The sequence below is a fragment of the Strix uralensis genome, chromosome 4 (genome assembly GCF_047716275.1).
Source record: "Strix uralensis isolate ZFMK-TIS-50842 chromosome 4, bStrUra1, whole genome shotgun sequence".
In the NCBI taxonomy this organism is placed as follows: domain Eukaryota; kingdom Metazoa; phylum Chordata; class Aves; order Strigiformes; family Strigidae; genus Strix; species Strix uralensis.
Window position 1 is genome coordinate 44,176,410 of NC_133975.1, and position 25,773 is coordinate 44,202,182.

The 25,773-nt window shown below is 37.1% G+C and overlaps 1 protein-coding gene across 1 annotated transcript in view; it reads left to right on the forward strand.

Moving 5' to 3' along the window:
• SPOCK3 (SPARC (osteonectin), cwcv and kazal like domains proteoglycan 3) overlaps positions 1-25,773 on the forward strand; it is a 219,960-nt gene that overhangs the window by 171,442 nt on the left and 22,745 nt on the right. The gene's annotated exons all lie outside the window — the stretch shown is intronic.

Consider the following 25,773-nt stretch of genomic DNA (forward strand, 5'->3'; position numbering starts at 1 on the left):
GGGGACACCACTCATGACCGGCCACCAACTGGATTTAACTCCGTTCACCACAACTCTTTGGGCCCGGCCATCCAGCCAGGTTTTTACCCAGCGAAGCGTGTGCCCATCCAAGCCACGAACAGCCCAGTTTCGCCAGGAGAATGCTGTGGGAAACAGTGTCAAAGGCCTTACTGAATTCAAGGTAGACAACATCCACAGCCTTTCCCTCATCCAGTAAGCAGGTCGCCCTGTCATAGAAGGAGATCAGGTTTGTCAAGCAGGACCTGCCTTTCATAAACCCATGCTGACTGGGCCTGATCATCTGGTTGTCCCGCATGTGTTGTGTGGTGGTACTCAGGATGAGCTGCTCCATCAGCTTCCCGGGCACTGTAGTCAAGCTGACAGGCCTGTAATTTCCTGGATCACCCTTCCGACCCTTCTTATATATGGGCGTCACAATGGCCAATTTCCAATCTGTTGGGACCTCCCTGGTCAGCCAGGACTGCTGGTAAATGATGGAAAGTGGCTTGGCGAGCACCCCAGCCAGCTCCTTCAGCACCCTCGGGTGTATCCCATCTGGTCCCATAGACTTGTGTGTGTCTATGTGATGCAGTAGGTCACTGACTCTCTGCTCCTGGATTGTGTGTCGGGGGGTGTTCTCCCAGTCTCTGTCTTCTGGCTGAGGAGGCTGGATTCCCTCAGTACAACTAGTCTTGCTATTAAAGACTGAGGCAAAGAAGGCATTAAGCACCTCAGCCTTTTCCTTGTCACTTGTTACCATGTTTCCTCCTGCATCTAGCAGGGGATGGAGGCTCTCCCTGGTCTTTCTTTTGCTGTTGTGATACTTCTAGAAACATTTCTTGTTGTCCTTGATTGCTGAAGCCAGATTAATTTCCATCTGGGCTTTAGACCTCCTGATTTCTGCCCTGCATAGCCTCACAGCACCTTTGTAATCACTGAGAGTGGCTAGCCCCTTCTTCCTAAAGCTGTAAACTCTCTTTTTCTCCCCGAGTTGCAGCCAAAGCTCCCCGTTTAGCCAGGGTGGTCTTCGCGGCCCCCAGCTTCTCTTACAGCACCTGGGGACCGCCTGCTCCTGAGCCATAAACACTTCCTTCTTAAAGAGTGCCCAGCCTTCCTGAACCCTTATACCCTTCACGACCATCTCCCAAGGGATTCTGTCAAGCAGGTGCCTAAACAAAATAAAGTCAGCCCTTTGGAAGTCCAGGGTGTCAGTTCTGCTGCCCCCTCTCCTGGCCTCTCTAAGAATAGAGAACTCTATTATTTCATGATCGCTGTGCCCTAGTCAGCCGCCAACCACCACATCATACACCAGTCCTCCTCTGTTCACAAAGAGGAGGTCCAGCAGGGCACCTTCTCTGGTCGGTTCACTCTTACCTATTCAACCAGACTATCAGGATGTTCTTAACATATACCATGGGGGGTTCTTAGAAGTTCATTGACCTGAGTGATGCCATGGGACTGATTTCTTTAAATTGTTGAAAAATTTCCTCAAGATTGGCAGGAATTTAGCAGTCAGTACTGAGTAAATATAGTAAAGGAAAAATATGCATCTTCCTTTCAGTAAATCCCCTTTCTGAGAACATCCTAATTTTCTTAAGATGACAAACTACATTACTACTTTCCTTGTCCTTTTCCATTTTGTAGGCCAAAATTTTTGCACATACTGTGTAACACCTGACACTGCAATGAGAAGTGTAAGGTATTAATCCTTGTAAGTTAGAGTAGAAGAGGGTGAATTATAAGTATTAAGTTATTCAGTTATCTGAAATTGTTTGTTTTGATATTTTTATTTGTTGATATTATTTGAAGTTACTTCAGTCTTTCACATAAAGATTTGTAATAAGTGATCCAAATGTCATAAAAATTGAAAGTAGTTTCCTTTTTTTCTTTTTTTTTTTTTTTTAATTTAAGCTATTTCTAAATTTTTCCAAAATATTGGGAGAGGTTTATAATCAGTTGTGTTTTGTAACAACAGACTTTAATGTGACCATGGGGCCAGGTTTCTGATTTGCTATATTTCTCTTCGCAAAACCAGAAACAAGTACAGAAACAAGCTGGGGGAAAAACAAAACAAAAGAGATGGAAAGCTTTGCTTAGTGTGAAAGGAACAAGGAGTCATATGAACACCCTTTTTTCCCAAAGTAACCTGTTCAACCAACACAGAGAATCTGAACAAAGATCCTGTAAATGAGGAATTAAACTACACCATCACTTGACTTGATCTTTGTTGAGATGTTTGAGATTATCTGGGAATCCTTTTGCTACCATATTTTCATCAGGCTACACACCAATATTACAGAATCACAGACTCACAGACTGGTTGAGGTTGTAAGGGACCTCTGCAGGTCATCTAGTCCAACCCCCCTGCTCAAGCAGAGCCACGTAGAGCAGGTTGCCCAGGAACATGTCCAGATAGCTTTTTAATATCTCTAAGAAGGGAGCCTCTACAAACCTCTGTGGGCAACCTGTGCCAGTGCTCGGTTGCTCTCGCCAAAAAACTGTTCCCTGATGTTCAGAGGGAACCTCCTGTGTTTTCACTTTGTGCCCATTGCTTCTTGTTCTGTCACTGGGCACTACTGCAAAGAGCCTGGCTCCATTTTTGTTATGTCCTCCCTCCCTGTATATATCCTTTATATACATTGATAAGATCCCCTTGAGTTTTCTTCTGCAGGGTAAACGGTCCCAATGCTCTCAGTATTTCCTCATATGAGAGATAGTATTGATCCACAAAAAGTAAAACAGGAAATGCACATTATAATTAGCTAGCCAAAGTTGTCTCACTATCATAATAGAATCTCATGATTGTTTTTGTCATATTAGTGATGGTGAGTGAGAAAATTTTGGTTAGCTGTGATGACCTATGAAAGAGAAAAAGCTTTAAAAAAATGGTGTGAGAACTATAAGATATATATCTATACTTGTTGAATACTAAACTTAGTTCACCGTGCTTCTGTTTATATGTGCAAATGTGTATATATACTCCTCCGTCAGCCAAAACCTAGAAAAAGAAATACAATCTGATCTCACATTGAGAAACAAATTGAAAAATGTGTAGCTTAGCATATAACATGAAATGTAATTGTGAAAATGTGATTTATAGCTCAAAATATATTTACCACAAAAAATTATTTTCAATTTTAAAATTGTGGTGTAAATCCATGCATTTCCTAGAAAGTTTGATACAATTTACAGTGCTTCTAGATTTATATGTTAACTTATGTCAGAGTTCCTGATTATGAGTAATGTCTTGGAAAACAAATGTATTGTTTGGTTACATGCATACAGAATGCAAGTCTATAATGCTTCATATATATATATATAAAAAAAAAAAATACATTTCAGCTTTATATGCCAAACACAAGGAGGTCTTTTCCAGTAGCTAGTAGAACATGGAAACTATTCCGTGGAACTGAGCATTGCGATTTACTTTGGAGGGTACAAGATATACTGAAAAGTATAGTCATTAGTAGTAGTCTAGAAGCAATGTATTTTCTGGAACATGAGCTCATAAAAAGTGTTTGCAAATAATAAACCTGAAAAACAGCCTTTGCTTTCCGTTTTAGCCACAGTGATGTAACATTCAATTTAATCTGACATAAGCTTTTTAATAGAGTAATGATTTATTCTTGACATTTGGACAAAGGACACAAGGAGCCTTGGAAGTAATTTTTAAACTCCTAGCCATATATATTTATATGTAGAAGAATGTTGACTATACATGGCATAAGGATAAAATTATACTGAATTTCATTACTGCAGAGGTCATTGGATAATTGCCGAATCTGCTATTCCTTGTTACTTACGCTCAACCTCTAAGCAAGATTGCTTCAGACTGGAAGAATGCCCCTTTTACCATTTAGAACTTCTGTGACAGAAATAGAAATGGATATATCCATTAAGAAGGCATTTGCAAAGAGGTTGATAGCATTGGCATGCATTTTTTAAGCACTAAGCATGTAGTCAATGTATATGTGCAGATAGTTGTACTTCATATGTAGTAGTTTGGTGTATCCCAGATGCTTACAGCTTAATGACTTAAGATTTGAATTGTACACTCTTCTGGGACAGCTAAATATGAAATCGCCTGGTCAGAGCTACTGCTTTTATTTTGATATGGTCTGAAATTCCTTTTTTATTCCCAGAGTTTTGGGGTAGATAAAGAGCAGAATTCTAAAAAAATGAAATATGGTAACCCTTGTCCTATATAGTTGAGCAGTTTGTTCCAGTGTATCACATGGAGGCAGACATGAGTCATTCTTTTAAAATAAAAAGTGAATAAAAAAATTTTATCAAACTTTATAACTGCTCATCAACATTATTCTGAATGATGAAAAGTTCCTTTTGCAGTGGAAGCCAAAGAGTAACTATGAAAACAAAGTGCATCTGCCTATTGTGATCTTCATAGTATAACAGACAGAAAATACTGAGTGTAAGCTTTTCAAGGAAGTAACATATACATTAATACTCTAAGACAAGAGAGATTCCAAAGTAAAGAGTTTAAAGTCTTTATTTTTTGTAATAGTTATTATTGCCGATATATTATTTTTTGCTATCAGACTCTCAGTGTTAAACTGCATTTTTTTTTAAATGTTGAATATGCTTAATGCATGAAATACCAGATCATATAAAAATGGACGTTTTCCTAAAGACTTATCTCCTTGCTTCTTTCATTGCTATAAGGGAAAATGGTTAGATGTGACTCAAAAATTATGCATAACTACATTTGTTTTCTTTGTAGCAATTGCATAAATGTCAATCAATTAACTTAGATTAAAATGGTCAGCATCTTACCTTTCTGTAAAAAAAGTATTACTTTTTTCTCAAAAAGAGAATATATATTATTTTGTTCCAGAAAAAAATCTGCTCAGTAACAGTATGATAATTGTAAAAGGTATTTTGGTACAGAAATGCATGCAGAGCGACAAATATGTTATTTCACAGAAAACTTTTCAAGACCAAAGTGATTAAATGGGACACCTGTATTACGTTTTGTGCAAGAAAATACAAAAAAAATGTGTGGCTTATTAGCTCTTGACACTTCAAAATGTGAGTGACTAAAGAAAGAAACAGCTTAGAAGGGAGGAAAGGTAAAAAAAGAAAATGTGAATAGCAAGCTGATGACAATTCTCTAATTATGCCTTTGGCTCAGGAGCAGAGTTTTGTGCCCACCAGGCAGGTGCTTGGCTGCCTGGTGTAGAAGAAAGAGAACTGGTTTTCTGTGTCTAGATTCAATCATATATTTATGTTCTGCTGAAGAACTTACCTAATTTTTTTTTGTGTGTGGTAAATGAGAAATAAATAAAATATAGATACCTAATGTACCTGGTTGATCACCTTTCAGAGAGTTTTTGGAGAATTTGTGTGAATTGCTCCCCCATGGGTCATTATCACTGCCTGTATTCTCAGCAATTTTTTTCTGATTATTATCACTGTTGAGTGACTGAATAATCAGAGCTGTTGCCTACATCTTCTTCACAGGTGATGGATGTCAGTGTCTTTTGAAAATGTCATGGTTTCTGTTTCCTTGTTTAATAATTTCTACGAAGATACCTAACTCTCTGACATATGTGGGCTTAAAGCAGTGACTAGACATTCAGTATTCATTTATTTAATTTTGGTAAGTTATTCACTTATGTCAGGTATTTTATACAGCAATGTCATAGTGGTAGGAGGAGCATTTTTTAGTTTAATGGACCAGGCCTTATACAGTGCTGTTTTTTGAACATGGCACCCTCATGCTGACTCATGTTGAAAGAAACAGTATTGCTAAGTAATGCTGGGTGCAGGTTTAAGTGGGGAGAGGAGTGACTGGAGAGCAGCCCTGCAGAAAGGGGTCTGGGGGTGCTGGTTGCCAGCAGGCTCAGTATGTCAGCAGTGTGCCCTGGCAGCCCAGAGGGCAAACCGTATCCTAGGGTGCATCAAACACAGCACAACCAGCCAGGCAGAAGAGGTGATTATCCTGCTGTATTCAGCCTTGGTGCGGCCTCACCTTGAATACTGTGTGAAGTTCTGGGCCCCACAATTCAAAAGGGTGTGAAGGTCCTTGAATGTGTCCAGAGGAGGGCAACAAAGCTGGTGAAAGGGCTGGAAGGCATGTCCTGTGAGGAGCAGCTGAGGACTTTGGGCTTGTCTAGTTTGGAGAGAAGGAGGCTGCAGGGTGACCTCAACTGCTCTCTACAGCTTCCTGAGGAGGAAGTGGAGAGGGAGGTGCTGCGCTCTTCTCCCTGGTATGCAGTGATAGCACACATGGGAACAGTTCAGAGCTGCGTCAGGGGAGGCTTAGACTGGACATTAGGAAGCATTTCTTTACCAAGAGTGTGGTCAAACACTGGCACAAGCTTCCTAGAGAGGTGGTCAAAACCACAAGCCTGTCAGTGTTTAACAGACATTTGGACAATGCCCTTAGTGCCACCCTTTAACTTTTGGTCAGCCCCAAATTGGTCAGGCAGTTGGACTAGATGATCGTTGTAGCTCCCTTCGATCTGAAATAGTCTATTCTATTCTAAGTCAGTAGGCATTATTTTAATCTGAGTTATGATTCTATTTATAAATCTGTCCACTTACTTTCTTGTTTAATAGGTTTGCCCATAATACAATATCACGTGTCTTGAGGCATCAACAGCAAAATTCACAAATGTACTTTCTAGTATCTGGAAGATAATAAAACCAAATTCTGTTCTATGGGGATTAAATATTTTTTTTCTTCTCGGCCTGTACAGGAAAACAAGTTTCTTCTAAAGTTTAAGGCTTTAATGAGTTTTCTGTTCTATTTTTATGTTCTGAGGCTCAAACAATGATCTTATGATAGATAACCATTTTAGATTGCAAACAAAATGCCTTTGGGTTTGGTGGCCTGTCTGTTCTGATTGTAACTTCTTGTATCAACCTGGAAATAATAGGCTTCAATGTAATTTTTTTAAAAAGAAATCTTTCCACAGCTCAAGTTACTGGCTAATTTCAGAAATTACTAGTTAAAGTTGTACTAATTTTTTTTACACAGAAAGTTAAACTAGATTACCATAATGGCAACTACTGGCCATGCTACATGTCCTGCAACAAATTTATTTAATCTTCTTAGATTCTCATTTTTCACTTACTCATGTGTAATTATCAGTAGACAACACTTTCAGCTGTCTTTGATTTTTTTAACAAGTCTTTAGTCAACTGTGTCAAAAAGCTTAAAAGTGGCTATAACCTTTTTGCATACACTGCAGTCCTATAATCACTGCAGAATTGGTGGCGATGCTTTGAATGGGTTTGCTCTCTGCTGCTGCTGTCAGGGCTGAGCCAACAGAACGAATGCTGTGCTCTTCAACTGGTTCTGCACAAAGTCAGATACCTTTACTTTAATAAGATTTAAACATAAAGTATCAATAAATGTAAACTAATTAGGTTTTCCATTGAAGAGGACCAGGAATACTCATAGCCTGTTCTGCCACATGTGCTGAGGTGCTAGTCTGTGGCACTGTGGCAAAGGAGCATGTATAGGGCCTGCTGTTCTCTGTCTCTGTATGTGATTAAAATCAAATCCTTAATCCATTTTGGATTTGTATTCTAGGGGTTACAGTAGATACTGTTAAAAAAAAACCACCACAACACCCAAAAACCTATAATGTTAAGACACTTGCAGGTTTGGAAACAACCAAGCTTCTAAGTCAAGTTTGCACAAATGTTAAACCAAGTTAAATCAAAAAAGCTCTACAGTGGTCACATTTCAGTTGTCAAATATTACTTAAAGCAATTTCCTGCTGATCTAATACTGTAATTCAGTAATTACTGCATAGTATTATTTTAAATAAAATTATTCTCTATACTTAATGACCTTTTCAAAGTACTTACTACATCCAGCCCTACTTTAAAACAATAAAACCATAAATTAGTTTTCCAGGATTGACTTTAAATTATAAAAAAGGTACTCTGTGTTGTGTACAGTAGGTTATATATACATATACAGTGTATATATATATACAGGATTATGTTACATTTATTCTTCCTCATAGTTACGAACTGTTATTAATCGATGAGCAGCCATAGAAATTTTTTTGTTGCTAAAACAGGAATTCAATATAAAATGAGACTAAACCAGAATTTCTCAATATAAGTAGCTTGCATATTAAGAAATAATAGCCATCTTGTCTCTTAAAGTAGGAGCATATATTGATGATGTCTATTTGTAATACATACAAACAGCAACAACTGAATAAAATGCCAAGTCCACTCAGGTATTAAAGCAATACGCACACTATGGCCTTCAAATACAAATGTCCAACCAGGAGGAAGGGTGGGCTTAGTGCCATAGAGTAATGAGCTTTTCATATTAATTGAAGGAAAGACTGGCCTTACTGAAATCAGTGACAAAACTCCCACTAAATGAAACCAGGATTTTTGTTTGTTTAATGAAATAAGAGCTATGAAGAAACTCTTAAATTTGGACCTGCTACTCATCAAGTAAATTTTCTTGGTGGTGGTACCCGCTGTTGAATCCAGTAATCTGTGTCTGCACACGTTTGCTGTGCCTTAGCTTCACCTTGCTAAACAGGAATCTGCTGTAGTCTGCAAATCACTGAGGTGCAGTATCAGCACCTTGAAACCAAGGCAATGAGCCATGCAGACAGGAAAGCAACGTCATTCTGAGCTCAGCGCAGTGATGCTGCACTTGGTTCACGTGTGACTGTCAGTGTCTGTATCTTTAAAAACTACCTGAACAGCCTAGTGATCCAGCTGGCCCAATAGAATGTAATAGTTTCTCAGGACTCTGTAGTGCCATGTTAATCTTAATGGTGATCATTGTTGAAGGAAGACTCGAGAGTATCATTTTTACTACTTTTGTGTGACCACTGAAATTCAGATATCACTGTGATACATTTCTGTACATTTCTCTGTAGTTAATGATGTGTGTTCAGAAATACAAAATACTTTTAAAAGCATAGCCCACAAAGGGTAGAAGAGAAACATGCATGAAATTGAAGTTCAGTAACATAAAATATAGTGCTAGCTGAATAATAACTAGAAAATTATGTTAAAAATCTTCTGACAGGGAACAGAAGTGTCTCTGAAAAATTGACATAATTCCACACTATAAATATTTCTTACTGCTCTTACTAGGATATCTTCAAAACCATTATCAGTAGACAATTGATTATTTCTTAAAATAATTAAATACTTGTTTTGTTTTCCACTTTTAAAGCCTCAGCTACTGATGCATTATTTTCATACTCTTCCTGACCAAGTACTGATGTCATTGACAGTTTAAACAATTTAATGAATTTTGCAAACAGTACAGAACAGTGATGCCATTATTGGGGGTAATAGTTGTTTTGAAGTCTCAGATGCAGTGGTGAAGAGGTTCACGGTTGATGGTATCTGACAGTTCTTTTCAGGTATAGGCAGTAGTGCTGATAATCAGCACATCCAGTTAGTTCAAATACCTTTCATGCTTTATGATTAACAATCAAAATTATAAGTGAATAGATTACTGCCTGGCATCTCTAATTGTCTATGCTCTTTTTGTCTTGCAAATATGCTTAATCACCATATGGAAAAGCAATGTACATTCTTACTGAATAGATTTTGTCTATAATACAACAAATTTTATTGTATAGATTTTTTTTTTTAAAAAGTCATATTTAAGCAAAAAGTTTATATTTTTTCTTTCAATAAATTCTAACTTAGGAAATGTCATTTTTCATTGCAAAAAATGTCAACAAAATTGTTTAAACAGCCACCAAGATGTCTGCTGATGAGTGTTACCATTCCATTCCTCTTCAAAGGACCAAGTAGTTGGTCTAGACAGCACCAAAGTAGGAATGAAATTCTGGATGTACTGAAATCAGCAAGAATTTTACTGCTGATTTCAATATGATGATAATTTCTCTAAATGTCAGAAAATATGTCAGGGTTCTTAACATACCCTAATATCATAAGAAGTTTGCTTATACATATAGTGGTTTTTGTTAGCAGTATTAACTTTGTTCTGTTCTGCGTACAAATGGTGCCTGCTCTAAGCAGGTCATTTCAAAAACTTTTGTACATGCAAAATAGCCATGCAGATAGACTGCAGCTTTAAAAGAAACATTTCCTAAAATACATCATGATACTGAGACCGATCCCTCGGTGCTATTTTGGATCTGGAGTTATTTAATGTCACAGAGCACCTCAGTTTACTCTGTGTATTAAAGATTCTCTGTAACACATCCATCTTTTATGAAGATTGCAAACGTATGAACATGGCTTGATGTTTTTCTTTGGACCTGGGTCCTCTGAGAATGATCGTTTCTTACCTGTGGTTTGCACTAGTTGAGTTGATGGCTATACAGATAACATTAATATTTCTCAGAGCTGAAAGAAACAGTCAAAACGTTTGGTGTCTCAGTGAAGACTTAGAAATGTTTTTGGGACTTAAGAACAGCTGGTTAATGGTAAACTAGCATTGTATTTTGTATTCAGTGTACTTGTACTCTTTTGATCCTAGTTTTATATCTAAAAGCATGACCTGAAATTTTATTTAAAAATTGTTGGATTTTTTTTTTACTACATTACATTACAGGCCACCAAGAGAGAAAACAGATTAGTTTTACTAACTGTAGATTCCTATCTGGCCTTAGAATTCCCTTGTACACAAGTGATTGGAGACCAGGCATATACTTTTTTGTTGTTATGTCTCACAATGATTACAAAGATGCTATGAGGCTATGCAGGGTGAAAATCAGGAGGTCTAAAGCCCAGCTAGAAATTAATCTGGCTTCAGCAATCAAGGAGAACAAGAAAGGGACAACAAGGGTAGGGAGGCTCTGCAGAGAGACCTGGACAGGCTGGAGCGATGGGCTAAGGCCAACTGTAGGAGTTTCAATAAGGCCAAATGCCAGGTGCTGCACTTGGGCCACAACAACCCCCAGCAGCGCTACAGGCTTGGGGAGGAGTGGCTGGAGAGCTGCCAGTCAGAGAGGGACCTGGGGGTGTTGATTGACAGCCGGCTGAACATGAGCCAGCAGTGTGCCCAGGTGGCCAAGAAGGCCAATGGCATCCTGGCTTGTATCAGAAATAGCGTGGCCAGCAGGGACAGAGAAGTGATCTTACCCCTGTACTCAGCACTGGTAAGGCCACACCTCCATTACTGTGTTGAGTTTTGGGCCCCTCACTACAAAAAGGACATTGATTTACTCGAACGTGTCCAAAGAAGGGCAACGAAGCTGGTGAAGGGTCTGGAGCACATGTCGTATGAGGAGCGGCTGAGGGAACTGGGGTTGTTCAGTCTGGAGAAGAGGAGGCTGAGGGGAGACCTCATCGCCCTCTACAACTACCTGAAAGGAGGTTGCAGAGAACTGGGGATGAGTCTCTTCAATGAAGTAATAAGTGATAGGACAAGAGGGAATGGCCTCAAGTTGCACCAGGGAAGGTTTAGACTGGATATTAGGAAGTATTTCTTTACAGAACGGGTTGTTAGGTGTTGGAATGGGCTGCCCAGGGCAGTGGTGGAGTCCCCATCCCTGGAGGTGTTTAAGAGTCGGGTTGACATAGCACTTAGGGATATGGTGTAGTTGAGAACGGTCAGTGTTAGGTTAATGGTTGGACTAGGTGATCTTCAAGGTCTTTTCCAACCTAGGTGATTCTGTGATTCTGTGTTTCACTATGCATCCTTTTTTTTCCCATTCTTGGAGATTGAGTACTGGGCTAGATGAACCTTTGCTCTGACATACCACTGTCACTCTTACATTCTTCCATAACCCACACAGACCAGGTCTTGTCAGGGGCTAAATTTTGAGAAGTTGGTTCCAGTATTTATAGGCCATATCCATTTTACAAAAAGAAAATGACTGGAGACACTACCTGCTCAAGCAAACAGTAGAGTCTCATAAATAGTAATACAGATTTCTATCCCTATTCTGTTGTGTTTGCTACAGAGCAATTTCTTAATAGGGTTTGCAACTTGTACTTCGTAAGTTTACTCTTATGGGATAACAAATAGTGAATAGATTTCAGGAGGATCTTGATCAAGCAGATTTTCTCACCTTGTCCTGTCATAGAAATAAAGTCTTTATTTCCTTGAAACATGAAATCTGCAGATAGTCAGAAATGATCAGGTTCTGCATTACTTACGCATTTAAATTCTGTGAACACAAGACATCTCTGAGCCATGGATCAAGCAGGAGCAGAAGGCTTACCATGAAAATATTGCTCTCCACAGCACCTGTGAATAGCACCTCTTGGAGACAAAACATAAGGTTTGATAGAGTTTGGTCTGACAGTAAGCAGCCATCCTTGCACATGCAGCCACTGAATTATGGGACGTTACTGTTTCACTGCATTTGCTGCAGTCAGGATTTTCTTCTGTCTCCTTTTCCCATCTAGTAAGCTTGTTCCCCCTGCAAAGGAGGTTAATGGAGTACATTCACTTGCAGTTTTACAGTTCTTTCCTTAGTTTTTCTTACTTTTGCAGATTTTTTGACTGAAGCCTGATTTTCCTCTCTGACAGGCTCAAATTGTAATACAGACCATGGTTCTTGTTCAGCTGCTATAGTGTTCCCAAGGAACACCATGCATTTCCTAGATGTCATAGGAGGTATAGGTATCAGAAGAATGTACTGAGCCATTTGGAGACTATTCATCTTAACAAAAGAAATGCCATCAAATCTTCTGGAGAAAGTTTATAGATTGCTGAAATCTTAAGTGGCAGTGTTATAACTGTGGATTTTCTCAACATTGTATTTTGTGTTATTGCAAGTGACAAAAGCTACAAAGTCTCTGATGGCCTTGCACATTAGCTTCACCGAGTGCTTTGATTTTGTTAAACTTATACAGGGTCTTTTGTTGCCAATTCAGATAACTTACTTTCTATTTTTGGTGTCTCAGGTGACAATTTTTTATCACTGTGTTTAAGAAGAGGTCTTTTTAAGAGTTCAGGAGAGTTATTCAATGCAGCTGGTCAAATGGCAAATGTCTTCTATTTCAACTCTTGTAGTCTTTGTTCAGTTTAAATGGAAAAGCTATATAGATGAAGAACTTCATGTTTTGTTGCTCACTGACAGGATATATTAGAGTACAAAAGCATAGTTTAAGCTTTCCAAAAGTGCATGCTGTTGCTAGGTTCAACTCTATATCTGTATTGTGTCTACATGCATGGACCCTGATCTGTAATGGGAAAACAGCAACCCTGGGGTTAGAATCCAGTCAGCTCAAACAAAACCTGTATTATCTCAGTACGTCAGTGAGTAGAACAGATTGAAAAAAATGAATTTTGATGAAAAAAAAGAAAGCATTCTTAGTGTAAAATTTTCCCTTTTTCACTAATTCTATCTTGACAATTTCATTTTGAAAGAAGGGTGCCAGCCTCTGGAAGTCTTATTTTCTCTTCTTCTGTAGAAAGTTGAAAGCTTTACTAAGGGTAAACTTAGACATATTTATTTAATAATTGCTTTATGATAAATCAATTTATTAGGGTACTCAGTTCATCTTCAGCATTGCAGTTCAAGATCTGCCCTGAAGAAAGGTGTTAAATCTGTCCCTTGAACTAAGAGAGCACCCAAAATGTATTTCTCTTCTGAATGTTTTTATGCCTTGCAAAATAGTTCAGTGACCATTAACTTGCTCTGGAGCCATTTCTTCTTATACTGAACATGATATGGTCTCCATTTCTGGGCCACAAACTTGGAGTGAAGGAGTATGGGAGAGCACATAAGGGTATATTTGCACTGTCAAATAATGTAGCTCATTGGTTTGCTCCTTGGCTCTTGGCCTTGACTATCCACACTATTAGTTCGCTGCCAGACTCTCTGCTGGGTTAAAGTAGCTGTTCCCCTTTCAGATGTACCTCTGGCAATAGTCTTCTCCATGGACTTCCTGCAGGCTATATGAATGAAAAAGCAGCAGCTTTATAGTCCTTTAACTTGCAAAGTCTCCCAATGGTATTGTGTCAGACACTGTACCCTCTAATATTTTCACATGCCCACATGCCACACCAGTGCATGCTTCTCATATCCTTCGTATTTATAAAATGGCACTTTGAACAAGTTTCCCCTTCCTCTCCAAAGATAATAATTGTAATTCAGTAGGATCACTGTTGGTAATGCAGGATTTTTGGATTTAAAAGATGCATAGGAATAGCCACATTAGAAATTACCAAGGCTAAATAAATTCTTGTTTCTATGAATATTCATACACATCTCATAAAAATTCTCCAATCTACATCAGACATTCATGAACAATCCATTTGGTGTTCAGTGCATAGACTAGCAAAACATAATTGCACTTTGCTAACATATTTCTTGTATGCACGTGTAAACATTTCAGATATTTGTACCCTAATCATCTCTTTTTAAAATCATTACTTTCTTCATTTCTCCTTCAACTTTTGATTAGTGAATTTGTGTGGAGACACAGCTGCAGATTACATTTACTTAACTGGAGTTCTGATTTCAGTGAGGTTGTGGTACAGTGTAGTAGAGTTTGCATCTCAGTGCATGTGATTCCTGTGCCAGGGGGAGTGGGTCCTGCTGTTATATTACTGATTTAATGGATTGAATGCCATAGTTTTCTTCAGCGGTAGAGAAAGAGCTTGTCTACCTCTGATGGCCTCACTTTAGGAAAGACACAAATAATTAGCTAAATTGGAGTGATTCCACCATCTCAGTCCTCCCTGAGATCTGCAGGCAGCTGTGCTTTTTAATGCAGTTTTAACTGATTAAGAGCAATGTTAGTGATGAAGCATTGAAGAAGGACACATAAGCAAATAGTAAAGGTACGTACAAAGTGGTTTAAAACATCAGATCAAAATCTAAATACAGAAAGAAAAAAACACTTCAATGCCAGCCTTAAATCTGTCAGACTTTAGTGGAATCCAGTGTGATGTAAAATTCCTTTATGCCAGACACTTGTATAAGAAAGTTTAGTTAATTCTATGAGTCGGTGATTGTTCGACCCAATGTTCAGTTCAGCTGTCCTTCCCTGCAAGAGAAAAGGTACAAACCAGTCCTACCAAGACTGCAGACACTGCGTGCTGCAGACAGTCCTACCAAGGCACAATGGTAATTTTCTCTCACAGTAGAAAGAAAGGTCCATCAGTCCCGTACAGGTTTTGTGCACAGAATTACCTGGTGTGGTAGACTGTTTAAGCCTCTTACCAGCACAGAACATTTCTGATTTCAGAAAATGTATAATTTGGAATATTGGCATTATATTTTTTAAAAAAGTTTTCTTATAAAGAGCATTGTTCAGTGATCTTTTTATCCTTGTCTACTAGAGTTCAAGAGGTTTTATGTCAAATTCAAAAAGTCTTTGTGGGACCCTGTCAATCTTGTCCTTGAGAGGATGAAAATACCCTGACTTTGTACGAGAGCTGTGTACTACTTTCAGGAATCCTTGAAACTGAATTTGGAAAACTACCTCACCTTTGGGGTATGGTTGGCTGTAAAGCTTTCACCACTAAGAAAATTACTGTTCTAGCCCTACTTGATACCTTCCATATGCTCTATTATGTGAAATACTGGATTCAATCGAATATATAAATATATATATAAATATATAAAGATATCTAGCTTCATAAGTATGCAATTTACAGATTAATAACATCGGTTTTATCCTCAGAAATTAATAGTTCAGAATAACAGAGCATGCTGAGAAATGATAACCAACACTAAAGGTTACCAGCAGTTAGCAAAGGAAGCCATATATATTGACTGCCCTCAAGAAAATAAATTAATAAGTTCCACAATAGGTCTGTGATACTTCTGACAGATTAAGGAATTACTATTGTCTTATTTAATTGCAATGTTTTAGTAAACACATATTTTAAGTTGAAAATAGTATCTTGGCACACAAATTCTGTATGTTGTGGTTACTACTATTTTTCCTGCACTCAGAAATGGCCATTATATTTAAATGTGAAGTCTTTAAAACTGTGAGGACGCAAAGAGATTTTATGAAAATGTAATTTAATTGAAATAATTTTAAATTTTATGAAACATTAATCATGAGCAGAATGTCTGTATGGAACATTAATTTGAGGCAGTAAGAATAAGCAGCTGCCGTTCCCTGATATAGTATCTGCAGCATTTATATTAATTATCTCATAACATAGACTAACTGAAGTAGAAAATTCATTATGTTTAGTTAAATAGTAAGGAGATCAGAATGCTTTTATTTGTTAATTTCAAGGTATCTTCCTAAAATCGTTGGCCTTAGAGGTAACAGATGGCTAATAAACTTCATGAGCTCATGAAAATAGAAATATACATATGAAGTTTTTCAATTTACAGACTTTTTTTTTTTTTTTAAATCTGATTATGCATATGGGACTGTAAAAAGATGACTGAAATGACTGTCCCATTCTTTAGTTAAAAGTTTGAAGGTCTTTTGGTCGTTCTATCAAATTTATTGTTTTTCGTAACCACATTTCTTTTTGTTTTTGCTATACATTATCCTTCCCATTTGTGACAGACGATACAGAGCTGGAAATGCTGCCATATATTGCAGGAATTTTAAGGCCATTTGCATACAATTCTAGTTCTGGTCTTCTTAGACATTTAGTTAGCCCAGTGGGGACTAGCCCTTAGTCTGGAGCCAGGAATTTTCAGTTCAAGCAATCAGTTTCTTAAGGCTAAATTCATAAACTTATGCATAATGGCAGACTTGCAGAGTAATGACACTGAATAGGTATGCTCTGTATAATGTTCCAGTTTGCTTTAATAGATACTGTCTTTAAAGGCAGCACTGAATTCTAATGGCAGTATAGGGTTACCATATTTTTGCACAGGGCCCTCTGGAAAAGAAATATATTTAAACGCACATACTGGATGTGCAGTTCATCAGTGCATCTCAGATATATGAGATTTACTGTGTAGCCATATAGTAGCGTGTCAATGGTAGGTGATACATTGAAAGGGCATTGGACTACATAAACATCAACTGTGGACTAATGTAAATAATCCTTCTCCCAGTTGAAGTGAGAATTGCTGCTGTAACCAGGTTTCTGGATGTCTGAACAGATGGGTGCAATCCTCAAGTTACAGCATGAGAAAATGCTTTTGTACTTTTCAGGAAAAACAGTATAGAAGTGCAAGGTAGTAGATAGTAGTATATTGTTCCTTTTAAAGAGGGGTACTCTCTCATAAAGTGAGGGATCTTCATGTGAATGGCATGATGATCACGGAACATGAATGACTGGACACTGCCCTGATCAACCTGATGTCATTAGATCGGCTTTTAGCAGAGGGTAAGACTGAATGACTTCTGGAGTTCCCTTCCAACTTAAATTACTCTGTAATCATATGCAATGATTCCAACATGTAGAGAAAGTTGGGATGATATAACATCGTGCTTTAGCACACACTGATTGTTAAGTTACTCATCTCATGTGGAGTAATTCCTAGTTTGCTGTAGGAGGTGGATGATGTGTACCCTGTTCTTCAAATTGTCCCTATGTTCTCTGTATATTTACTTCGTGGTTATTCTATTATATACGTGGATTTATGAATATAGTTCTGCCAGATTGCATGCATGAGATTGTATGTGCTGGGGATGATCTTCTGCAGTTCTTGTTGCAGGGGGGGTGTATCTTGCAACACATGCTAGAGTTGTGTGGCACGCATAACCACATGATGTGCTAGTGGAGTACCACATTGTCTTGGAAGTGTGCCTTCTGACAGGACACGGTACTTCGTATCTCACTCTGAAACAAAGCCTGAATCTTTCTGCTACAACTGATTCTCACAGGCCATATCATCAATAAATCATAGGTTTCACGCTAACTGGCCATTAGTGGATTCGGGAATGGAAATGTCATATTATGTTATGTTATATAAAGACTTCAGGAATATTCTGGCTGCGGAGCACAAAAGACAGATCAGTGGGTGAGTTCTATGTTTAAATTACTGTTAAACTGTGTGCTAATAATGTCTTTACATTTATATATCTTTCTTCACAATTGTCAGGCCTTCTGCTCTTAGAATTGAATATTGTTCTGAGGTCTGCAGCTGAAAAAGTAGGTGGAAGTAGCTCTCTTACCGAAGTAAACAGAGACACAAGTTCTGTCTACACCCTTGTGGTCCCATATATTATTGTGAATGGTGCTACATAGTGTGGGCTGTGTTTATCGCTGCTTTTTTTTCTTTCTAAATCACCTTTTGACCCTTCGCTTAACAAAAGCTTCTCAATACAACAGTATTTCAGTGTGCTTATTATGTCAGTATGGTAATGATATACACTTGTTAAAGTACAGATAATTTTATATATGTCTCTGTGTGTTTATATAAAAAGTATACACTGTTAAAATAACTTACTTGTTATGTCAGAAAACTAAGACTGGTTTAAATATGTTAGGGAATTCAATCCATTATGTTAGTCCCAAAATATGTTCTGCATGTCTTTATAGCTTTCAGTAGCACTATTTTTACTTCTTCATCAATTAGCTTGAGTTGAAAGGCACTGAAAGAACACATACTGATTAGCATTTTCAAATATTCTACTTCCAATCAGTAAATTATATTCAAATGCCAACACAAATTGTAACATTTACTGTATGTGAAAACAAATTGAACAGTTGGTTCCACCTAACATTTAAATAATATTTATTTGTAAAGATATTTCTGGATTGGGTACCTATAAGTTTTCAGATTCCTTCATTTTTTGCATAGCTGTATATGTTGGTTTTAAAAAACAGTTTTTATTACTTCAGATGACAGAAGACTCCAGTAACCTTTGAGCTAGTAACTTCATTTTACCCCGTAGTAATTCTCTTAATGGCTACTAGAATAGGTTGTAATAGCATAATAGCAGGAATGTCTTGCATTGGCATTAGACAAAACCAGAAGTATTTCTTGGCAGGTTTCTGAGTGAGTGGATTCATGTGATTTAATATGCATTTTTTGATTACTGTCTAACCTTCTACAACCTTTGCTGTCTGTCTTTCGCCATTAGAGATTCATCTCCCAGTCTATCAGGTGAAATAATAGTCTGAATAGATCTGAATTACCTCATGTTGACCTATTTTATTTAAATGAGTACAGACCAATGCATATAATAATTTCAGCAACATGTATCTTTAGAAGCTGATCACCAGAACAAAAAGTCCCTAAACATACTCTAAAATGCATCAACTCATTAATTAATATAATTTTTCAGCGTATAGCATAACCCTGAGCAAGCACATTTCAATGGCATATAGTGTTCTAGTGAACGGAGTGCTAGGCTGATCCTCTCTGTTGCAGAATACAAGGATAATTCACCTTGAATAAACCTGTGAATTAAGGTGGAGTGCTGAGGCAGGTACTATACTGAGACAGGATACAGATCAGAAACAAAGGCAAATGTAGACATTTTCTGTAAATATACCTGAATTCTTTTTGTTACTTAAAAATTTTAATTAAGCATAACTTAGGGTTGTGTTTTGCAGCTCAGGTCCTCTGAAAAAATATCGTGTGTGTAATGGTGATAATGTCTGAATATTATTCTCTGTTTCTTACGACTTTCTGAAAGCTACTTTTTAGACTGAAGTCTTTTACCTCTGTTCTGTGTTCGTCTGAATGTTCTTGGAAAGTTGAACAAAACTTACTGATAAGTTTCTGTGTGAGTGGGATTTAAATTGTTTATTATTTTAGAGGTTATTTTACTACTTCTTTCCTTCTTACATCTCAAAACGGGAACAAAAATCTGAAGTGTGATAAGTGCTTTAAGAAAAAACACTTATGTTGAAGTTAAGGTTATCTGACATTCAAAATCGTATCTTTAACGTGGAAGATGTCAGAAAGAATTTTATTCTTTTTTAAAAACCCTTGTGATAAGAATATTCGGTTTGTCTGGGTATGTATAGCTGCCTTGATACATGGAACATTAAGTGGGATTCTTTCTCTAGTCTGAGGCCCTCAGTTTACTCAGAATGTACAAATATTGCCTTAGTCATTTTGGCCACAGTATAGAAATATGACTTTAATATTAAACAACAAGGAAGGGAAAATTCCATAATATAATATTATACGAAGAAGTAATATGGAATCTGTGTACTAATTTGATATAGAAATGCTCAAAGAGCTGATAATGAATGAAGCTAATATCTAAGCTCTACCATTTTTTATTCTTCGAATGATGTAACAAATTCTGTTCCAGCAAGTTTAATCATATGTGTTCATGGGCACTGATACATGTGCCAAAAGTCAATGTACTATTTAGCATTACTTCTATATATGTAGCATTCTTTTTTTGCTGGACTGAATGTGTGAGCAATTAGTCTATACTCACATTTTGTGTGTGCAGAAATACCTCTTGTTAACCAAAAAACTGGCTGTCCATAGTGACTTGGATCCAATGAAGTCATTGCTGGCTATCGCTCTAAGTATGTATTTCTTCATAAATGAATTTACTAACTAAAAACCTATGAAAAAAATGGAGGTAGGTTTCTCTAACTTTTGATCAACGCTGCTTGCTTTATGCTTCTTAAATAAGACGGTAACATACTTATCACATGTTCTTTTGACAATGAATTGGCTGCTAAGTAATCTGAACTTTGTATATTTTATTTTATAGTCTTGTCTTTGTTTTGTGCTATGAAAGTTGGATGCTTCCTACTTTTTAAAGTTTAAGCAGAGAACATTTTAATTTCCAAATAATTTTCAAATCATTTCAGACATGAATTGTATTACCTGCTGTCTGGTTCACTGAAACTGTAAGCTATTTTATAGAGTAAATAATCTTACCCTAGGCTGATGCACAATGTAACACCATTGTGCTGTGATCAGTTTACTACTGTGCAAGCTTAGTTCAAGGTATTGGTGAAAGAATGAAGAGGTGGGTGGCAGGCTGCAGCAGGAGCAGGACCCTAGCCCAAATAGCCCATCCCACAGTTTCTCTAGAGACGTCTCTGCTACTCCTGTGGAAGAGATAAGGTGGTAAACCAGGAACAGTGGCAGTGACAGCTACATTCTTGAAACTGTAGTCTGTGCATACCTGAGACAGGGACGGGAATGAAAACAGAAAGCTGCTACATCCTGTTCCACACCTGCTTCTTAGAGCAGGTACATGTTACCGAGATGTTGGCCCCTTCCTTTTCCAGGGCATGAAGCATAAGAAATTGAGAGGACAAGCAGAAAGCACAGGATTTTTTTAGGAGGGGAGAGAAAAGGAAAGAAGAGTTCATCCAAAAGTCTCAAAACAGTGAATACTCCCCACATCTCACTTAACCTTCCTTAACATTAAAGCTCACAGGCCCATCACCACCTCCGAAAAGTTCTTATGCTACTTCCTGAACTTGCTTTCACCCATTTTTTTTTCTTTTATTGCCAAAAATATTTTCTTCCTGAAAATAAATTTTTTTTAATATTGGACCTTTTGTAAGGTGATAAGACTTGAGACAGATCTGTTCAGCAGATATTGATAGAGGAACATAGATAATTTTAGGCCATATTTATTATTCAATAGTCTATTTGAAGTTTGCACTACATATATAAGCTCTTAAGGCAAAATTTACCCCTAGACTGTACCTAAGTACGGTACTTGCCCTGTAAACCAGAAATGATGTTGTTTTCATAACTTAAGAGTGACTGCTTGATGTGCCGCTTACACTTGTTGTGTGGTGGTGAATAGTCTGATTGATACAAATAAAAGAAATGTTAAGGTTTAAATCAACATTAAAACAAGCAATATTCATGATGTATTACATTGTGGTAGCCACTATTCTTATGAATAAGTTTTGAACCATAGTTGTAAAGCACAATTGTACAAAAAGCTATTAAAGAATAACATTGGTCTTGAATTGTCCTAGAATTTGCTTTTAGCTATTCATGCATACCGTACAAAAGCTTTTTAATGGAAAGTTGTAAAATCTGACTTCTACGATATAACACTAGAGTTATAGTCAGTTTTGGAATTTGCAATGCATACATATGATAGCTGAGATATATACATATGTGGATACATATGTATGTATCATAACTTAATATGAAAGCAGGTTCATGTGAAGTGGACTGTTTCATGTGTTTAGTTGATTAAATTTATTTGGAATATCTTTGAAATATCAATCATAGTATATTTAGAAGTAAAATATTTGAAGCAGGAAATGTATTAAAGTTTAGCCCCGGACCTGAGGATACTATAGTTTCAGAGTTTTTCTATTTCATATAAATATATAATTTTAATGGAGAAAATATTATACAAATTTAATGTTAAGAAGTTAGCTTTCAAGATGCCACCTGAATTGCTACTTAAATATATTGTAAGCACCATTGTGTGTGACGAAAGAAGTTTATGTAGTTTTTCTTTTCTGTCAAGTTTTGGCACATGTCTCTGTTGAGATAGGACCAAACTGGGGTTTTACTACCTGATTTACCTTTGTGAACTGTCAAAAGATTCAGTCTTTTCCTTTGAGAAAATTTCTCTGTCAAGCCACTAGTCCTCTGCTTCTCTGTATTAGCTGATGGGGTAATGAGTGCAGCTTTCCTGCCACTGTCATGGCTTAAGTAGTCCAAGCACCTTGTAGCTAATAATTTAGGAAATGAGTGGTCTTGGTCCAAAGGTGCTCAAATGCTAATCTCTAACTATAGAAATATCTGTACTAATTTAAGGATATATTTGCCACTACTAAATATCCTATGTTCTTACATACTTATGTAAATCTGTTTTCTGCTTTGTCATTTCCCAGTTAAAAATATCATGTTGTAATAAGGTCTCTTTTAATATATTTTAAATCTTGTGTCAGGATAGTACTGGCTTTTTCTCCCAGTAATCACAATATAAAAACCTGATTTTCATCAGATTGTTTTTTCTGAAATGCTTCAAACAATATAATGTAACAAAATATTATGCAAGAGAAATCATGGAAGTGAATGAATACTGGCATCAGATGGTAGGGAATTAACCTTAAGTAGTTCCAACCAAAATCATTTAATAGGAACCATAAAATCAAAACTGCATTCTTAATATTTTTTATAAATTATTATTCTGCTATGTTAATGTTTGGATAGCTAGATCTTGAAAGGCATTCTGGAAAATGGTAAGTATACTGAAATCTGACAATTTAATTTCTCAATGGAAAAATCCAAAATAGAGAAGAAAAAGAAAAAGGGTGGGGGTAGGGGAGTGGGAACCAGAAAAAAAAATCCAATGTATTTTACTTTCCAGCAGTCAAAATTAAATTGCATGATTAGCTGTTATTTAACCAACTCAAAATTTTAACATATTTTAAGCATCCTGTAGAAATGAAATAATTGCTAAAAAGTTTTATGGCAAGAATTGTAATTTGCTGACTAGTTCTACCATTTAAATCTTTTTCTGAGTTGCTAGTAAATTAACTAAATGTTCTTTGATAAAAAACTGATACTCAAATATTGAAATATGAGACATTGTTATAAACCCATGCTTTAAATCCTTGCTGAGAACACAGTTTGTCCTTGTAAATTATTAAGTGTGTGGTTTAGTGTAGTTCTGCTACATCTCTTGTGCATATTTCACATATAGAAGACATCTGCTTTTACTTGGCATATTAGAAAGGTCATGAACCAAAAATTCACTGTGCATTTAAATTGATAATACAGTAAATGTGATTACCTGCCATCTTTGAGAGCTGACTCCAGCACGAGTAGCTATGGGGTGTAAAATAGGCAAATGACAGTTTTAATCAGTTTGGTTTGCATCGCTTTGATTTTTGAAGGTGATCTACTCCCATGATAAAGTTATCAAAATCATTAAAATGAACCAAAAATTATTACAGTTTTCTCATTCTTTGTTTTGAGATAAAAACCATAATTTAAATAGTCAAGCAAAATTTGCGGAAAGGTTTATAAGAAGTTGAAATTGAAGAATGCCTCTAATCTGAGATCTGATATGGGATGTGTCTGATGCCCAAAATGTGCCATGTATACCTTCCATTTTGAAAGGAATGCAATTCACAGGAGCACAGAAAATGTCATGTCATATTGTGCATGACAGTGGCTAGTACCAGATGCTGAAACAACAGACTATTTTATTCTTACACCTAATAGCCAAAGAGGCACTATCTCCTTTTCTTAGTGCTTTGTTTTTACACCTTAATGAGCTTAGGAGACGATTAACTTCAGTGTGTCTATTTGGCTGCTTCTACAGAAGGGCTGCCATGTGCATCTTTCTGTTAATGTTATTCAAGCTAAGTTTTTACTTGTAGCTTGCACTTCCTCATGCTTTCCCATTTATATATATATATACACACACACACACAAATATATGGATATATGTGTGTGTCTGTGCCTGTAAATGAGCTTATATACTGGCTCTGAGTAAGTCACCTCAGCATCAGAGGTTAATCAGAGTAGCACTGCATATAGACAAGTTAGAAGTAGATGAAAATAGCCAGGTCAGTGCACCACATTAATGTAGCTATGTTATTGCTGGGACCTGTGCTGGTATTACACAGTAGTGTGCCGGGTAGATAAATCAAAGCAGTTAGATGGCAGGTCAGGCACCCCTAATGACTGTGCTGTGCTCCATACCCTTTGATTCAATTCTAAAAGGCTTTCTCTTAAACCAAGGGAGGGTAGTTAGAGAAGGGAACAATATTATTCTATTTCACCTGTAATGGGAAGGGAAATTAAAGAGGAGCAGGGTGTCCCAGGTTAATATCTGATTCTTTATGCTGACCTGTCAGCTGGTGCAAGGATTGGTAAAGGAAGGTGTCATTGTAGAAAACGTAGAAATCACACAAGTTTGAATTATCATGTGTAGTCTTGGCTCAGGAGACCATTTTCATCTAGTTGTTGTGATATGACATTTTTGAGCGTACATGCCCATATATCATTAAAAACATTTTTTCCCCCGGTTCCCCATCAAATTATCAGAAAAGAAATTGTTCCATTACACAAGAGAAAAGCACTATACAAGTTTTATAAAAATGTCAGTTCATAATGTATGCAAATGTATGTATAGATTGCACCTCAGTCTTTCATGGAGAGAATCAAAGTCTCAAGAGAGCCTTCAGCAAAGAATGAATAAACAAATGCTCAGATGCCTGCTGTTGTACAGGCATTGATAGTTGTTGACATAATGACATGTTTCAGTCTTACTCTAAAATACAAATAGGTATTTCACAGTGTTGTTCAATTTAATAAAGTGTGCTGAAGGCTATGTCACCAAGTATTATGGATTGCTACATAATAAGGGAAAGGTAAGCTGAACTGGAGATTTATTTTCAAGAGCATCACTCTGAAGCTCTGCTAACTTGGGTATGAGCTATTTAGATTGTAGCTTAGTCAGTTACTGGTAGACCTGAAAAATTACCCTGATTTGGAAGCAATAACTGTTAACAAGGGCAGTGGAAGGTATTTTGTTACCTAGGGAAGGATACATCCAGTGCCTTTCCCGCTTTTGTCATCTTTCAGATCCTATTATTTCTCTTGTCTTCTCCCAGCTTCTCTCAAACACATGAAATGGGAAAACAGAGTTCTGGAAGGGCTATCTGCTTGCTCCAAGCAGACCTTTTCTTTGTCTTCTTCAGCAGCTTAGTAGTGAAGGTGAATAGGCCTCCTCACTGCACATCTCTATTATCTGCTGCTGCTGCTGGCTTCAGTGCTATCAGTACTGTACAACACTTCAGCCAGCCTGCTACAGATGCTCTCTTTGGTCTTGCATGCTTTTCTAGCTTTGCTGTTTCTGGTCAAAGAAGCCATCCTTTCCATCACCCAAGTGGCTGTACAGCTGCCTGTTTGCAGTAAGGTGCTCACAAATGTTGGCTTGTAAAACTGCATTCAACCAAATAAGCTTTCAGGACACTCATGAAGCACTTTCTCTGTCAACCCTATTTCCTCTTTTCATGCTTCAGCGTAG